At 30.2% G+C, this 18,263-nt stretch overlaps 2 long non-coding RNA genes across 9 annotated transcripts in view; one reads left to right on the top strand and one right to left on the bottom strand.

The window, feature by feature from the left end:
• Positions 1 to 4,872: 4,872 nt before the first annotated feature.
• LOC127071402 (uncharacterized) overlaps positions 4,873 to 18,263 on the bottom strand; it is a 44,300-nt gene continuing 30,909 nt past the window's right edge. For 3 of the 5 annotated variants that reach the window (XR_007785018.1, XR_007785020.1, XR_007785019.1), the window contains 2 exons: positions 13,652 to 14,328; positions 9,537 to 13,454 (listed from right to left, as the gene is read on the bottom strand). This is a non-coding gene — a long non-coding RNA (uncharacterized LOC127071402). Of the gene's footprint in view, positions 4,885 to 9,041; positions 9,054 to 9,536; positions 13,455 to 13,651; positions 14,329 to 18,263 lie in introns of those variants that run through there. The other 2 variants (XR_007785022.1, XR_007785021.1) reach the window with 2 other exon arrangements.
• LOC127071400 (uncharacterized) overlaps positions 5,113 to 18,263 on the top strand; it is a 49,700-nt gene continuing 36,549 nt past the window's right edge. For 3 of the 4 annotated variants that reach the window (XR_007785009.1, XR_007785011.1, XR_007785012.1), the window contains exons 1-2: positions 5,113 to 5,730; positions 13,709 to 14,305. This is a non-coding gene — a long non-coding RNA (uncharacterized LOC127071400). Of the gene's footprint in view, positions 5,731 to 13,708; positions 14,306 to 17,893; positions 18,029 to 18,263 lie in introns of those variants that run through there. The other variant, XR_007785010.1, reaches the window with a different exon arrangement.

Genomic DNA, 18,263 nt, shown 5'->3' with positions numbered 1-18,263 from the left:
TTATATTATTTTTATATCCATTTCAATTATATATTAAAAGATGAAAGATTTTTTAACTCAGCTTTAGATTTTTAATAGTATAAGTCGGTACATGATATTGTACATAGACGTGTGACATGAACTGCGAGGAATGTTATTATAGCTTAAGTACATGCAATCCGGCTGAAATGAAATTATATAGAACAATTTTTTTCATCAAAGATTTCTTTTTATTGATCTTTTTAAATATTGGGATAAAATAATACATTCATTTCTTCAATATAATTTACACATTTTTGTCATATTGCAATGTTAAAATCATATCTTTTTCATATTCAATCTACAAAAAGTATTATTATATTTTTCAATGCGTGAGGAGAAAAATTAAACATATATATATATATATATATATATATATATATATATATATATATTCACTGTATGACCCTATGTATACGAAATAACTTAGAAATGAATCGCTTGAAAACAGAAATTCGTGAAATAAACATACTACCGTCTTAAATAACAAACTAACAGGTTATTTCTTATCCTTTTATTTTTTTTTCCTTTGTCTGTTTTATTTTTTCGAAGTTTCTCTTATCTACTCGATTTCTCATAAATACAATTATTCTATGTTTCATGTACATTTGTCAGATTGTACAACGTATATGTACTTTATGTGTAAAATCATACGTTATATCTATCTTATTATCCATATTTATGTATTACAATTAGTTAGGTACTATTAGATAAAAACAATGAAAATTATATAATATTAATAATCTATAACCGAGTTCAGATCATTAACTCGATAACAGATAAGTAGCTTTATGCCTAATTTGATCCAATTGTTTTTTCAATGGAACTATGACAATCATTTATGGTATAATATCACAAAATTTGCAAATTAATTAGTATAAATACAAAATGATTGAAAATAAAAATTTATAGAAATATATAGAAATATCTAAATAACAACATACAGTAAAGAGAATAATTAATAATTGTTATAAATAATTTTCCATTAACACATGAAACAATTAGATTTTGCATAAAGTAATTAAATCGAACAAATAAGATAACTAAAGTTCAAAAAAAGAGTATTTATATCAACCTATTTCTATGTATATGTAAATTATAATGTTGAATATTAGTGATCCGTACATTCGTTTTCCATAATTTAAAAGTAAACAAACACAATATTTTACAAAAATAAAATTTTCTGGCGTACCAATTTAATACATTATAAAAAAAAGAAACATACTATTAAAGCCCTCATTATTTTTTGTCATTATACTGTGCAATATTGCTATCAAAAACATCGGTGAATTAAAAGGTTTAACAGAATAACGAGTTGATAAGATCAGCCGAATATTTCGTCATAAGGTTCATATTCACACATAATATATTGTATATAATTTGAAGAGAAATTATTTTTCTGCGATTACGACTCCAGGTAATAGTATATTCATCTTAGTAGTAGTACATTAGTAGTAGTTCATCTAGTTGTAGTACAGATAAGTTCACATAGACGTGCAACTTAATATAATTACATTAAAGTATTAATCTAAAAAAAGTATTATTAACTCTATCATCACAAATGTTTAATGATATTAAAATTATCATCAGCTGCAATACACATATTGTTTATATTGCGTCACTTCAGATAAAAGTATGTCATTTTTAAACAAGATATCGAAATTATTCTATACGGATAATTCACTGGCCATTATTAATTATTATAAATTATTATACTTAATTAATAATCAATATATAAATATTAATTTATTTATAATTTCCAAATAGAACTTCATTATTTTTCAATATGGATAATATTCAGTTTTATTGCTCCTTATGACTTGATATAAAGCCCAGGCTACTTAACTAGTAGAGGTGTTAACTATAAAACAACCCACAATAATCTAAATAAGTAAAAAAGAGAGATGAAGTTACTGTACTTACGACGAAACGTATATAGGGAGAGAAAAATGAGGAAATAGTGAAGTAAGCCACACTGCACAAGTACACAGAGGAGGATGTAGTAAATTACTTTTGGAAGGATATTACCCAATTTCGAAAAGAATTCGCGGAGAAATATATAATATTTCATTTTGTAAATACTCCAGTGATTTCTCACGACGATATAACGTCCCGTATAATCCGATGAAAAACGAAGTCATCTTTGACATATATTTTATCGAAAAATATAATAAAAAACGTTTATTTAATCATTATTTGTTCGTAAGTTGTTTCAAATAATCAAACAATTGCGATGCATATTTCAAAAAGTTCTAAGCAGCAAAGGAGCAAAGAAACGAAAAATTGCTGAAACTCAAAAGACAACTTGAGGATGGATACATATAAAAAACATAAGAAATTTCCAATGTATACAGTTCAAGTATATCGTATGACTAATGACTTATCGATGAAATGTGTACATTCATCAGGATTCTCCTTACGAAATGGTAGTTGAAATTTATATACAAGGATTTATTTTATGTTGAAGTAGATAATACATTTTTTGTAGATTTCTTTCTTTTCTTTGTAGCAGCAAAGAAAATATATAATTTTACATGGATGATATATTTTGTTGTAAACTATGTAAACCGATGTATAAGTTGTTTTTATTAGGTAACTCTGTCGGGTAATTAGTCAGAGTTTCTATATCTCCTAAATAAACCTTATAAAACTTCTGCTGCGATATACTTAGATTAGTTGAAGTATATTATCAAAACAGAACGTAAATTAATATATTTAATATAAAATTGTCGTAATGCGAATAAATGATGAAGGGAGAACATTTAATGCATCGAATATTATTGTAAATTCTTCTGCCTCTCTTACCGAATGATATTTTTTCCCAGAGATTTGGATATATTTTATAGCAGGCATTATTCACAAATTTGAAATAAACTTTATCGCTAATAATTCCAGTAGAATCACTTTACTTTAAAAAATTTATAATAAAAATTATAAATCATTACTAATTTTCTAGTATCAGTTCATACTGGAGAGAGCGAAAGAAGGGAGACTTCGAAGAATGGTTACAGTTAATATTAAAAAAGTTCCTTCTCGTTATCATTTAAAGATGCAGAGATTGGTATACAAGAAAGGAGAAAAAGACTTCAGGTGGCATATAATGCATCACAGAAGAATTAGAAAAGGATGAAGGAGTAAGAGCAAAATCAGTGATTGCAGAAATGAGAAAACAACAGATGCAATATTACGTCCATATTTGTCGTCATACGAAGACCTAAATTTTCCTGTTTCCCGCTTTCCCGCATTTGCGTGAAAAAGAGATGGTAACACATAATTTATACTCCATTTCAGTCTCCCTCATATCCTATCTTTATAAAACTCCGTCTTTTCCGTAGTTCAATAGTTTCATTTCCACTTTACTCTGCTCTATTTTATCTTGACATCAATTTACTATGCCTATGAAAGTGAAACATAAAAAACATATTTGCTAAAATCAAATGCGGAAAGAATTTGTCATTAATTTTTCTATTAATTCAAATTTAACTGATATACATTTTAAATGAAGAAATATATATATATATTTATATTACAAAATCGTAACAATATCGACTGTTAATTTCCACATATTAAAAAAAATAGAATGAGATATCTACATAAAAGATATGACGATATTTAGTCTGAATTAGTGAGATAAATCATATAACAAAGCAAACTTTGATTACGTTATTCTTTTCGGATTGAGAAAATGATTTGTAAGTATATAATATATCAATTACGTAACAAATTAGATGAAAGAAAAAAGATCTTAGCGATATAAATAAGTCCTGTAGAATATTACAAATTAATGCTAAATTTCCGATCACGAATGTAACCTTACCATTTCTTATAAATTAAATCGAATACTTCTTATCATACGGACTGTTAAGGAAAAGAATTATGTATATTATTAAAAAGTAAGTACAAGGTTATTGCGTTATATTCTGGATAGAGGTGAGTATTCAGTACAAAATCAAAGCCTACAATATAAGGCCATCCTTGTTGTTTTCCACGGTGCTTAAATATAAAGAAAGAAATATGCACATTCGAATTGATGTGACTTTATTATGCTGTACACCTTGCACATATCTTCATTCCTTACTTGTCCATTATATCTGTCGATCAGCTAATTCAATAATAATGGCTGGTGGCAATGCATGCTGTCGATTTCGTGCCAGTTACCACATCAATATTTGTTTAATATTTTCTTAAAATTAACAAAACAATCTATGATTTCAGCCCCGTTTAAACATCCCTTATATGTGTTTTATCGATTCGTATTTTCTTTATAAATTTTTATTCAGTACACTACACTTTACCATGGCTCATAGCAAAAGTTTATCCGACTTTCTACATCAAAGAACATATGACATTTACATTTCACTAATATAATTATTTAGACAGGAGAGAAATACTTCCAAATACATTTGTTTATAATTATACTTTAGCTATATAACTATACGTATATATTACACATATTTTAATGGAATAGATTACTATAATACATATAAACACTGAATAATAAATATTACATTTGTTTAATTATTATATTCATAAAAAATGTGATATAAGATCAAAACTATGTCCTTCGGTCATTTTAAGCTTCCGTTATGTAATACTACATAATAAAAAAAGAATATAAATATAGCAAGGTAGAGAAAATGTAAAGTAATTACCGATAATTGTATTTATAAATTTGATGTGTTCGTTAGTGTTATTAAGAGCATATGAGAGAAATAAAACTTCAAAATTCTACGCAACAGAACTAGTTTTGTATAAGATAATTAACGTCTATTTTGAGACTGCCGCTAATTTACATAAAAAATCTAAAGAAGCTCTCGATTAACATCGTATGTATTCGTAATCGGCATCTGCCTTATCGGAAATATTCTAAAACATTGTACACGTAACTCTATACGTTACTAAATAGTTGATTAAATATTTATTGTTGAAAAATAAATATGTACTACTAAGTTTTATATATATAGTATACGTAAAGTTATAATTACAGAAAAATAATTTCTCTCTAATATATATAAAACGATAAACATAGCAAGAAATTGGATGTATTATATAAACTCAATTACATAGATGTTTAAACGTAGGTCTTCGTGGCTGAGATGGCAGAGTGCTTGTTCGGCAAGTGAAAGGTCCCGGGTTCGAGCCCCGGTCGAGGCACGCAGCGAAAAACCTCATCCACGACTCTTTCTCTCGTTGGAAGAAAAAACGTTACATTCAGGCTTCTTTCACTCTTATCTTTCTGAGCAGCGATTTATTGTATTGTGGATAAATAAAACAGTGCCCTTTATGCTCTGACCCCTCCCCCACACACCCCACCATAAGTAAATGAAAACCATTTTCTTATCGCCATTGTACCCCAAACCTTAACGAGTAGTTGTTTCGCGACGCACGTGATGAAATTTATATGTAGAAAATATGACTCTTTCATACCCCTATTATTTGACAAAAGAAAAAAGTATTTAGGAAATACAAACGCATTGTTTCAATGCAAAAAATCAACGTATTAAGAATAAAAAAATCACAATCAATGATGCATCGCATGTTAAAAGGTGGTTTATTCGTATCAGAAATCGGTTACAGTTTATGGTTCAAATCAGACCCCAATACATGTATATCGAGTTACAGCAATTACATATGTTTTAGATCTATCTATGTAAGTAAATTTAGCCAGAAAGTTCCTCGATAGCTCAGATGGTAGAGCATTCACCCGAAAATGTTTGTAGGCAACTAGCGAAGACCTAATTTTTTTCTCTTCTTTTTTTAATTTTTGTGATATGATTCAAGAAAGATTCAAATTTAAAATGTATACGGATTCAATAAATTACGTCAATTCGTATAGAAATATCGTACTTACTTTCAAACTTATTTGCATGATTGTTAACGAATACAAAATTTCAATTTGCTTTGTTTTCTATTTGTCATTTGATTCTTCCAAACGATTTCCTATATATTCTTTTTTATATTATGTAAAATGGGGAATGTACAATTACGACGCATTGCACCTGTATCGCAATATCGATATACGACAATGAAATCGATATACGGATATATAAATAATTCCAGATATCGGCAATGGAATATCTTTCACTACATTAATATACTATGTTGGAAAAAGAACATGTTCTATATACATTTAGTACAATCCATGTTCTGTATTTTTACAGATTCTGTTTCAGTTTTATCGTTACATGAGGAATGAAGAAGTAGATAGCCGAAGTAAAGATAACTAAATCATACTCGATATAAATTAAACTAGCGTGATTGTTTCCGTATTTTATGCATTTTACGTATTTTCGGACACAGACTCTGAGATATATGTAAACATATCAGCATGAAAGAGCTAGTATATAATATGATAATATAATGCTATAAACTCTTATAATAATAATAGTAATAAAAACGTAATTATTATGTCCATTATGTACATATTGTAATAATATAATAATACCTACGACTATATTATCAATAAAAATAGTACAAGTATTACTTCTCTCAGTTTAATTTCGACGTTGTAAAGAATTTTCCGAATGAAATAAGAAAGGAACATGTACAAATGGACAACCGTTAATGTAAAAAATTACAGATTTAAACGATCATTAACGCAACATAAGTATATAAATTGCTAAATAGAGAACAGAAACTAATGAAAAGTTGTTATCGTGATCATCATAATTGTTTCACGATGAATTATATTACAGCGTCAACGTCTTCTCGTAACCACACAATCCTATCGAATCCTTAAATTTTTCTATATATATTTCAGCCGTACTATTTGAAACATTGACTATAGAATACTACATATTTTAAAATGCTTTCTCTTATGTTTCGTCCCAATGATATTTGTTATTTTTTTGAAAGATTCGATTGAAGCTAATCGGGGATTTTATGTATTTTCGAAAATCGTTACCTAGCCATGTAAGACCACGAATGACTTTTGTATGCGAAAATACTGACAAATACATTAAACTACTAAGCTCTCTTTCTCGCGAAATAGTGTCATCCCCTGTTTTCTATTCGTGTGTAGATTATTATGCAGACACTGCTTTTTAACACAGGAAAAATTATTGCATTACTTACTCTGTTACAGTCATTTATAAGTGTGCGATTTGTTTAATGTGCTCCTTTGTTATTGATTCACCAAGATAGAAACGATGACACTCTCTTCTACGATATCTGATTAGTCTTCACTGAATCGGTTAAACGACTTAAGTTTATTTTTCTCTATGTGAAAGTTCAAAGATGTTGCAAGATTGTGAAGAGATATATAAGAGTAAAGAGCAGGTTACGCAGTCGAAATGGAAGTGTTCTTCGAGAATCTTCTTTCGTAACACGAAGGTTCCTAAGAGTAGAAAACGGAAGAAGTGGGGGAAGATTTCTGACCAATTGGAAGTTTCGTCGTGGAAGTGGGAATAGTGAAGCTTATGATTGATAGCTAGTCGGGTATAGTGGAATGACGCATATTATGTTTGTATGTGTATGTTATATAATATGAACCAGCTTGTACAATTATAATGATAATAATAAAGCCGATGATGTTGATGGTAATAAAAAGAATACACAATGATAATAATAATATTAAGTAATAAGTTGTTTATAAACCCTCATCAGATAAACGAGACTGGTTCAAAAAATTTTCATCTAAGTAATGATCGTCGTAACTATATCTTCGTAGCCGATCGGAGTATTCGAGGCAACTTATATATCTGTGCATTGAGGGTTTATAATATGTATATACACACACACACACACGTACACTATGACTGGACATTTTTCACAATGCCCTTCCCAAGTCCCTGCTATGGTCGACAACAGAACGCAGTCGATCAATAACGACGATGGCGTCTTCGGAATAGTCCCCTTCGAGCCACGCCCTTAGCACTGAGCAATGCTCCTACTTTTTCAGATATAGCTGGGACTCAGCTTTCGAAATATCAAATAGCTAGTTTTCTGTATCCATTTTCGATCATTCATTAAATCACATAAAAAATTACCGATTATATATCAACTAATAACGGGTTTTTTAACTGAGACTAATTTTTTTGATGATACAAGCAGGTGCAGAATATTGTACAGAAACGTGTCATATGAACTCGGAGGAACATCATTAAGGACTAACTACATGCAATTCGGCTGAATTAAAATTTTCTTCTAACAGCATAGAAAATAAAGGACCGTCCTTCGCATAATAAATAAATCACGCTTTTCTTATATCGATGCTCGTTTTCATATTTTCTCTCTCTCTCTCTCTCTCTCTCTTTCTCTCTCACTCTCACTCTCTCTCTCTCTCTCTCTCCCACACACTCCCTCTCATTCTATTTCTTTCTCTGTCTCTTTTTTTTCACATTTCTAACCGTAAATACAAGCCATCATACAAGGCATGAGCTGAATTGGTCATTAATTTCAGAAGGCCTAGTTATATGTGCTTTATGGATTCGTGTTTTCTTCACAAATGTTTATTGAGTACACTACACTTTACAATGGATCATAACAAAAGTTTATCCGAATTTCTGTATCAAAACGATATGACATTGACATATCACTCATATAATTATTTAAACAGGAGAGAAATACTTCTATATACATTTGTTTATAATTCTAACTTAGCTATATAATTATAGGTATATATTACACATATTTTAGTTGAATAGATAACTATAATACATATAAACCAAGAATAATAAATATTACATTTGTTTGATTATTATATTCATAAAAAATGTGATATAAGGTCAAAACTATGTCCTATTAAGCTTCTATTATATAATATTACGTTATAAAAAAAGAATATATACACAGCAAAGTGGAGGAAATGAAAAGTAATTATCGATAATTGTATTTCTAGATTTGATGTGTACGTTAGTGTTATTAAGAACATATGAGAGCAATAAAACTTCAACATTCTACGCAACAGAACTAGTTTTGTATAAGATAATTAACGTCTATTTTGAGACTGCCGCTGATTTACATAAAAAATCTAAAGAAGCTCTCGATTAACATCGTATGTATTCGTAATCGGCATCTGCCTTATCGGAAATATTCTAAAACATTGTACACGTAACTCTATAAATTACTAAATAGTTCATAAAATATTTATTGTTGAAAAATAAATATGTACTACTAAGTTTTATATATATTATACGTAAAGTTATAATCACAGAAAAATAATTTCTCTCTAATATATATAAAACTATAAACATAGCAAGAAATTGGATGAAGTATATAAACTCAATCACATAAATACGGCAATATAGGTCGTCGTGGCTCAGGTGGCAGAGTGCTTGTTCGGCAAGTGAAAGGTCCCGGGTTCGAGTCCCGGTCGAGGAGGGTATGTAGCAAAAACTTCCCCGCACCAAATCTCTCAACCAACACAAGAAAAACATGTGATTAGAAAGAATCAGGCTTCTTTCTAATCATCGGTTTATTATCGAGTATTGTTAGTCTCGAATAAATGTAGCAATGCTCTTTCTGCTCTGCCCTCCCCCCCCCCCACCCGCGCGATTCTGTGTGCTTGATACCCACATTGACCGAGTAGTTGTTGTGTCGCAATGCACGTGACAAAATTATTATGTGAAAAATAATAATTCCATACCCCCCTTTTTCTCTGACAAAAGAAAAAAGGATTTTGGAATACAAACGCGTTAAATCAACGCAAAAAATCAATGTATTAAGAATAGAAAAACCACAATAAACGAGCAACGCAATATATTTAAAGCATGAAAAGATGTTTGCTGATATCAGAAATCGGTTATTCTTGATGAAACAAATTGGACCCAATACCCTTTAATCCTGAATTACATCAATCACAGATGTAATTACGTGTCTGCATGTAAATCTCGCCGGAAATCTCCTCGGTAGCTCAAATGGTAGAACATTCACCTGAATAACTTTGTAAGCATTCATCAATCGAAGAACTAATTTTTTTCATTAACTTTTATTCATTTTTGAGATATATTTCAAGGGACATATATATTTAAAATATATACGGATTCAATATGTCATTTGGCCATACATATTTTATTATTTCAATCATATTGGTAATTAATAAAGACATTGTTATACCATGTAGCATGGGGAATGATCAATCATGATTAAAACGCATTACGTATATATTATTGCAATAATGGTACATAAAAACGAGATCGATATACCGATATATTGGTAATTCTCGTTGTCGATAACGGAATTTGTCTCTTCATCTTAATTCGCTACGTACTTAGAAAACAAAGATATCCTCTATACATTTAATATAATCCAACGGTACAAAATAGGATTACAAATTGTGTTTTATTTTTATCGTTGCAAAAGATATCAAGAAAAAGTAAACCAATATAAAAAAAATAAACTGTACTGATATGAATTAAACGAATATGACATTCTCTTAATATATAGTATAGGTAAATCCATAAAATCGTGTGAAACAATAGCATATTTGCGTTTTCATCTTAACCTCCCATACGAATAACAAGATTATGATAGTCCGTTTTAATAGTAATATAAAAATAAATTTAATCGACTCAGAATTGTTCAAACGTACAACAGTTTACCAATGTCCACAATTCATACAAACAATAATTCGACTCTTCTGAATTATTTGAAAAATATTGTACGAAAAATTTCGTTTTCTTTCACGGTATATTTGTTACACTTCCGAAACGTAACGATAGAATTTATTGCTTTTCCTTTAATGAAAGATTTCAAGGTCATTTCAATCTCTCCTTTTTCTTCATAAGAACCTCCTTTCTGTGATATCGTTGGAGATAATATGAAATAAACATTTCATTTTGTTCGTTCTTAATGTAGAGCTCTTGTTCCCTTATGTGTTCTTTCGAAGGTTCCTGATTTTTCTTATATAACCACATTGATATTTTGCTAATTCCCTATCTCGAGCATAGTTGCTAAATTCACACTTTCAACTCTCATCCTTTCACTCGCACTTAACCGACCTATAAAGAGAGATAGATTAAACAAAGAGAGATTCTACAAAGAAAGATAGTAATCTTTCTCCGAGATTTTTCTTCTCTATTTTAAATTTACTGGAATAATTAACAAGACGCATCGCAGCTTTTGAGTAAAGTGGAACAGATAAAAAAGTGTTTGAATATCTATCAAATTATTTACGATGATTTATCGTACGCGTTTCGAAAATAATTATGTATGTAAATAATGCATGAATACTCGCATAGGAAGAAGTAGAAAAAAATAGACAATAATTAAAATCATTGTGTTTCATACTCAATAATTTACAGATGAAGAGAATTAAATTTATTCAAACGAAGTGAAGAGTTTGTATCTCATATGATTTCTGTCAAAGATTCCGGTTATCAATTATTCTCAATTCCAAAAGTCCAAAAATATATAGTTAACAAAATGCATAGTTGAGTAAGTGCAGAATCTCGTCAGGGTAGCATTTCTCTCAAACAATTTATGCCGAATCGACTGTTGGGTATACCGAAATGTAAGTTCTACCCATGCTAGACAAAGTGGCATTATCGCTGGAATAAGGATATGACTTTCATGGCTATTCTTTTATGTAAACATTCCATACAGTACTGTGAAATCCTTTATGTTCGGTGTAAATATCAACATAAACACGATACGTTTGAATACATATGTAGAATTTATAGCGTTACTCTTCTTATAAGCTGCAAGGACGAATGCGAACTGTTTACATCATACACATACAGATGTATGTACATGTATAAAGTATATGTGGAAACATACGTGTCTATAAAAATACACTCATCGTAATATGCACACGTTGACAAAGATACAATATTTCATTTAACTGCTTGTTCGTGACTAATAGAGACAAAGGAAATTCAGACGCTTCATCTTAATGTACTTTAATATTTTTTATTACTTTACTCTACATCAACTGTAGAGTTAGCTACATTTATTTACGTAGATGCGTGTGTAATATGAAAATGAAATAGAGAAAAAGAAAGGAGAAAAAATTAAATAATTTATTACTTTGGAAGTACTTCTCTTTATTTTGTCAAATGAATTTTTAATTGTTCTTATTTTACACGTTGATTAAGAGGAAATTTTCAAAATTTTCGAATCTGCAATTGAGAAGTTATTACACAACCTGCAATATCCTCTCAAAGCTATAACAGAGACAAGGGTGATGCAACTTAATATAAAATAAAATAAAATACATATAATTAATAGCGTTCGAATACTTTTGTGACTTTGTTTCAATATATCCTTGTAATAAATGTTTTTTAACTTCTATAAATATTATTACATTCGCTTCAAATCTCGTATACATAAATTCGATAGTTGGGCCTTCTAGTAGTAGCGACACCCCTTTCTGAACTTAAAACTAACCTATATACTTTTATTATTTAAAGTCTTAATAGCGAGCGTTCGAACATTCTCGTGAGCCACTCTAAATCTTACCATCGAATTGTTAGTTAGACTTTCATTATTATAAACTTACAATGATAAAGTGTTGTCCTTCTGTGTTTTTATTATCAATCAACTTCTTATTCAATATTCGGTTGCCCTTATCAAGTCGCTATTCGGTTAATCTTTTCGATGCAACGATGTTTTTGATTTGAATTGTACAAAGTAAAAAAAATTATAAAGTCTGCAGTAGTAGATCTTATCTTTTCATCACCATTTTCTGAAATATTGAAATCTAAAGAAACGATTCAATCAGAATTATTGATTTGAAAGATCCCTGTAGAATAATAAGCTTAAAATGTGACTGTCGATTGGTAGTATTAATATTTGTACTAATTAATTAATTCATGATTTTTATGAATAATGAGTCGTTTCATCGATTGGTAAATATTTTATAAAATAAAGATCACAAAATCATAGGTTTAAGTAATTTTTTGTCATTTTGAAAATAGTTTGTTACATATATTGTTATCTTATAATTTATATAGTAACAAGATTATTATACAATCAAACTGAGTGAACATGCGAAACTTTTTCGGGAAATATTTAAATTATAAAATTCCTCCTATATAATTTCGATAACATATTACAAACTTTTCACGGTTCGAGAGTACCTTGATCGTGAAAATATTTCGATTATACGTGCTATATGGTAACTTGTCCGAAATGAAACAGAATGATATTTCTCATTAATAGGACTCGTCATTCTCTAATTATTATATGAAATTCCTATTTATCTAATTCCTTTCTAGGAGCAAGCCAATAGTATTATATAACCAAATATAGGTATATGCGTATAACTGTCTTTTTACAAAGTGCAATGTACATTTTAATATAAAAAAGAAACCAAAAATTTCCGTTCTCAATATCCCATATTGATTCCGCGCGACGGGTCTTTCTCTTCATTCCACTCTCTCTCTCTTTTTCTCTCTCTCTCTCTCTCTCGCTCTCTCTCTCTCTCTCCCTCTCTCCCACAAACTCGATTAACATCGTATGTATTCGTAATCGGCATCTGTCTTATCGGAAATATTCTAAAACATTGTACACGTAACTCTATAAGTTACTAAATAGTTCATAAAATATTTATTGTTGAAAAATAAATATGTACTACTAAGTATTATATACATAGTATACGTAAAGTTATAATCACAGAAAAATAATTTCTCTCTAATATATATAAAACGATAAACATAGCAAGAAATTGGATGTAGTATATAAACTCAATTACATAGATGTGTAATCGTAGGTCTTCGTGGCTCAGATGGCAGAGTGCTTGTTCGGCAAGTGAAAGGTCCCGGGTTCGAGCCCCGGTCGAGGCACGCAGCGAAAAACCTCATCCACGACTCCTACTCTCGTTGCAAGAAAAAACGTTACATTCAGGCTTGTTTCACTTCTTATCTTTCTGAGCAGCGATTTATTGTAATGTGGATAAATGAAACAGTGCTCTTTCTGCTCTGTCCCCTCCCCCACACACCACACCTAAGTATATGAAAACCATTTTCTTATCACCATTGTACCCCACACCTTAACGAATAGTTGTTTCGCGAGGCACGTGATGATGAAATTTATATGTAGAAAATATGACTGTTCGTACCCCTATTATTTGACAAAAGAAAAAAGTATTTAGGAAATACAAACGCATTGTTTCAATGCAAAAAAACAAAGTATTAAGAATAAAAAAATCACAATTAGTTGTATAGACGGAATGTTAAAAGGTGGTTTATTCGTATCAGATATCGGTTACAGTTTATGGTGCAAATCGGACCCCAATAACATGTACATCGAGTTACAGCAATTACAAATGTTTTAGATCTATCTATGTAAGTAAATTTAGGCAGAAAGTTCCTCGATAGCTCAGATGGTAGAGCATTCACCCGAAAATGTTTGTAGGCAACTAGCGAAGACCTAATTTTTTTCTCTTTTCTTTTTTCAATTTTTGTGATATGATTCAAGGAAGATTCAAATTTAAAATGTATACGGATTCAATAAATTACGTCAATTCGTATAGAAATATCGTACTTACTTTCAAACTTATTTGCATGATTGTTAACGAATACAAAATTTCAATTTGCTTTGTTTTCTATTTGTCATTTGATTCTTCCAAACGATTTCCTATATATTCTTTTTTATATTATGTAAAATGGGGAATGTACAATTACGACGCATTGCACCTGTATCGCAATATCGATATACGACAATGAAATCGATATACGGATATATAAATAATTCCAGATATCGGCAATGGGATATCTTTCACTACATTAATATACTATGTTGGAAAAAGAACATGTTCTATATACATTTAGTACAATCCATGTTCTGTATTTTTACAGATTCTGTTTCAGTTTTATCGTTACATGAGGAATGAAGAAGTAGATAGCCGAAGTAAAGATAACTAAATCATACTCGATATAAATTAAACTAGCGTGATTGTTTCCGTATTTTATGCATTTTACGTATTTTCGGACACAGACTCTGAGATATATGTAAACATATCAGCATGAAAGAGCTAGTATATAATATGATAATATAATGCTATAAACTCTTATAATAATAATAGTAATAAAAACGTAATTATTATGTCCATTATGTACATATTGTAATAATATAATAATACCTACGACTATATTATCAATAAAAATAGTACAAGTATTACTTCTCTCAGTTTAATTTCGACGTTGTAAAGAATTTTCCGAATGAAATAAGAAAGGAACATGTACAGATGGACAACCGTTAATGTAAAAAATTACAGATTTAAACGATCATTAACGCAACATAAGTATATAAATTTGCTAAATAGAGAACAGAAACTAATGAAAAGTTGTTATCGTGATCATCATAATTGTTTCACGATGAATTATATTACAGCGTCAACGTCTTCTCGTAACCACACAATCCTATCGAATCCTTAAATTTTTCTATATATATTTCAGCCGTACTATTTGAAACATTGACTATAGAATACTACATATTTTAAAATGCTTTCTCTTATGTTTCGTCCCAATGATATTTGTTATTTTTTTGAAAGATTCGATTGAAGCTAATCGGGGATTTTATGTATTTTCGAAAATCGTTACCTAGCCATGTAAGACCACGAATGACTTTTGTATGCGAAAATACTGACAAATACATTAAACTACTAAGCTCTCTTTCTCGCGAAATAGTGTCATCCCCTGTTTTCTATTCGTGTGTAGATTATTATGCAGACACTGCTTTTTAACACAGGAAAAATTATTGCATTACTTACTCTGTTACAGTCATTTATAAGTGTGCGATTTGTTTAATGTGCTCCTTTGTTATTGATTCACCAAGATAGAAACGATGACACTCTCTTCTACGATATCTGATTAGTCTTCACTGAATCGGTTAAACGACTTAAGTTTATTTTTCTCTATGTGAAAGTTCAAAGATGTTGCAAGATTGTGAAGAGATATATAAGAGTAAAGAGCAGGTTACGCAGTCGAAATGGAAGTGTTCTTCGAGAATCTTCTTTCGTAACACGAAGGTTCCTAAGAGTAGAAAACGGAAGAAGTGGGGGAAGATTTCTGACCAATTGGAAGTTTCGTCGTGGAAGTGGGAATAGTGAAGCTTATGATTGATAGCTAGTCGGGTATAGTGGAATGACGCATATTATGTTTGTATGTGTATGTTATATAATATGAACCAGCTTGTACAATTATAATGATAATAATAAAGCCGATGATGTTGATGGTAATAAAAAGAACGCACAATGATAATAATAATATTAAGTAATAAGTAGTTTATAAACCCTCATCAGATAAACGAGACTGGTTCAAAAAATTTTCATCTAAGTAATGATCGTCGTAACTATATCTTCGTAACTGATCGGAGTATTCGAGGCAACTTATATATCTGTGCGTTGAGTGTTTATAATATGTATATACACACACACAAACACACGTACAATATGACTGGACATTTTTCACAATGCCCTTCCCAAGTCCCTGCTATGGTCGACAACAGAACGCAGTCGATCAATAACGACGACGGCGTCTTCGGAATAGTCCCCTTCGAGCCACGCCCTTAGCACTGAGCAATGCTCCTACTTTTTCAGATATAGCTGGGACTCAGCTTTCGAAATATCAAATAGCTAGTTTTCTGTATCCATTTTCGATCATTCATTAAATCACATAAAAAATTACCGATTATATATCAAATAATAACGGGTTTTTTAACTGAGACTAATTTTTTTGATGATACAAGCCGGTGCAGGATATTGTACAGAAACGTGTCGTATGAACTCGGAGGAACATCATTAAGGACTAACTACATGCAATTCGGCTGAATTAAAATTTTCTTCTAACAGCATAGAAAATAAAGGACCGTCGTTCGCATAATAAATAAATCACGCTTTTCTTATATCGATGCTCGTTTTCATATTTTCTCTCTCTCTCTCTCTTTCTCTCTCTCTCTCTCTCACTCTCACTCTCTCTCTCTCTCTCTCTCTCTCTCCCACACACTCCCTCTCATTCTATTTCTTTCTCTGTCTCTTTTTTTTCACATTTCTAACCGTAAATACAAGCCATCATACAAGGAATGAGCTGAATTGGTCATTAATTTCACAAGGCCTAGTTATATGTGCTTTATGGATTCGTGTTTTCTTCACAAATGTTAATTGAGTACACTACACTTTACAATGGATCATAACAAAAGTTTATCCGAATTTCTGTATCCAAACGATATGACATTGACATATCACTCATATAATTATTTAAACAGGAGAGAAATACTTCTATATACATTTGTTTATAATTCTAACTTAGCTATATAATTATAGGTATATATTACACATATTTTAGTTGAATAGATAACTATAATACATATAAACCAAGAATAATAAATATTACATTTGTTTAATTATTATATTCATAAAAAATGTGAGGTAAGGTCAAAACTATGTCCTATTAAGCTTCTATTATATAATATTACGTTATAAAAAAAGAATATATACACAGCAAAGTGGAGGAAATGAAAAGTAATTATCGATAATTGTATTTCTAGATTTGATGTGTACGTTAGTGTTATTAAGAACATATGAGAGAAATAAAACTTCAAAATTCTACGCAACAGAACTAGTTTTGTATAAGATAATTAACGTCTATTTTGAGACTGCCGCTGATTTACATAAAAAATCTAAAGAAGCTCTCGATTAACATCGTATGTATTCGTAATCGGCATCTGCCTTATCGGAAATATTCTAAAACATTGTACACGTAACTCTATACGTTACTAAATAGTTCATAAAATATTTATTGTTGAAAAATAAATATGTACTACTAAGTTTTATATATATTATACGTAAAGTTATAATCACAGAAAAATAATTTCTCTCTAATATATATAAAACTATAAACATAGCAAAAAATTGGATGAAATATATAAACTCAATTACATAGATAGGTAAACATAGGTCTTCGTGGCTCAGATGGCAGAGTGCTTGTTCGGCAAGTGAAAGGTCCCGGGTTCGAGTCCCGGTCGAGGCAGGCAGGCACGCATCAAAAAACTCCCCACCACTTCGCTCAACCTAACAAGAAAAACGTGTGATTAGTGAGAATCCAGTCTTCTTTCAGTTCGTCCAAACATCGATTTATTGTTCGAGTATATTAATCTCGAATAAATGTAACAATGCTTCTTCTGTTCTGCTCCCCACGGTTCAATGAACTCAATATCCCAGTTTCCAATCACCAATTATACCTCACATTGAACGAGTAGTTGTGTCGCAACGCACGTGACAAAATTGTTATGTGGAAAATAATTATTCCATACCCCCTTATTCTCTGACAAAAGAAAAAAGGATTTTGGAATAGAAACGCGTTAAA

Source organism: Vespula vulgaris, chromosome 21 (assembly GCF_905475345.1).
Source record: "Vespula vulgaris chromosome 21, iyVesVulg1.1, whole genome shotgun sequence".
Taxonomy (NCBI): domain Eukaryota; kingdom Metazoa; phylum Arthropoda; class Insecta; order Hymenoptera; family Vespidae; genus Vespula; species Vespula vulgaris.
This window is presented reverse-complemented; position numbering and strand designations above follow the sequence as displayed.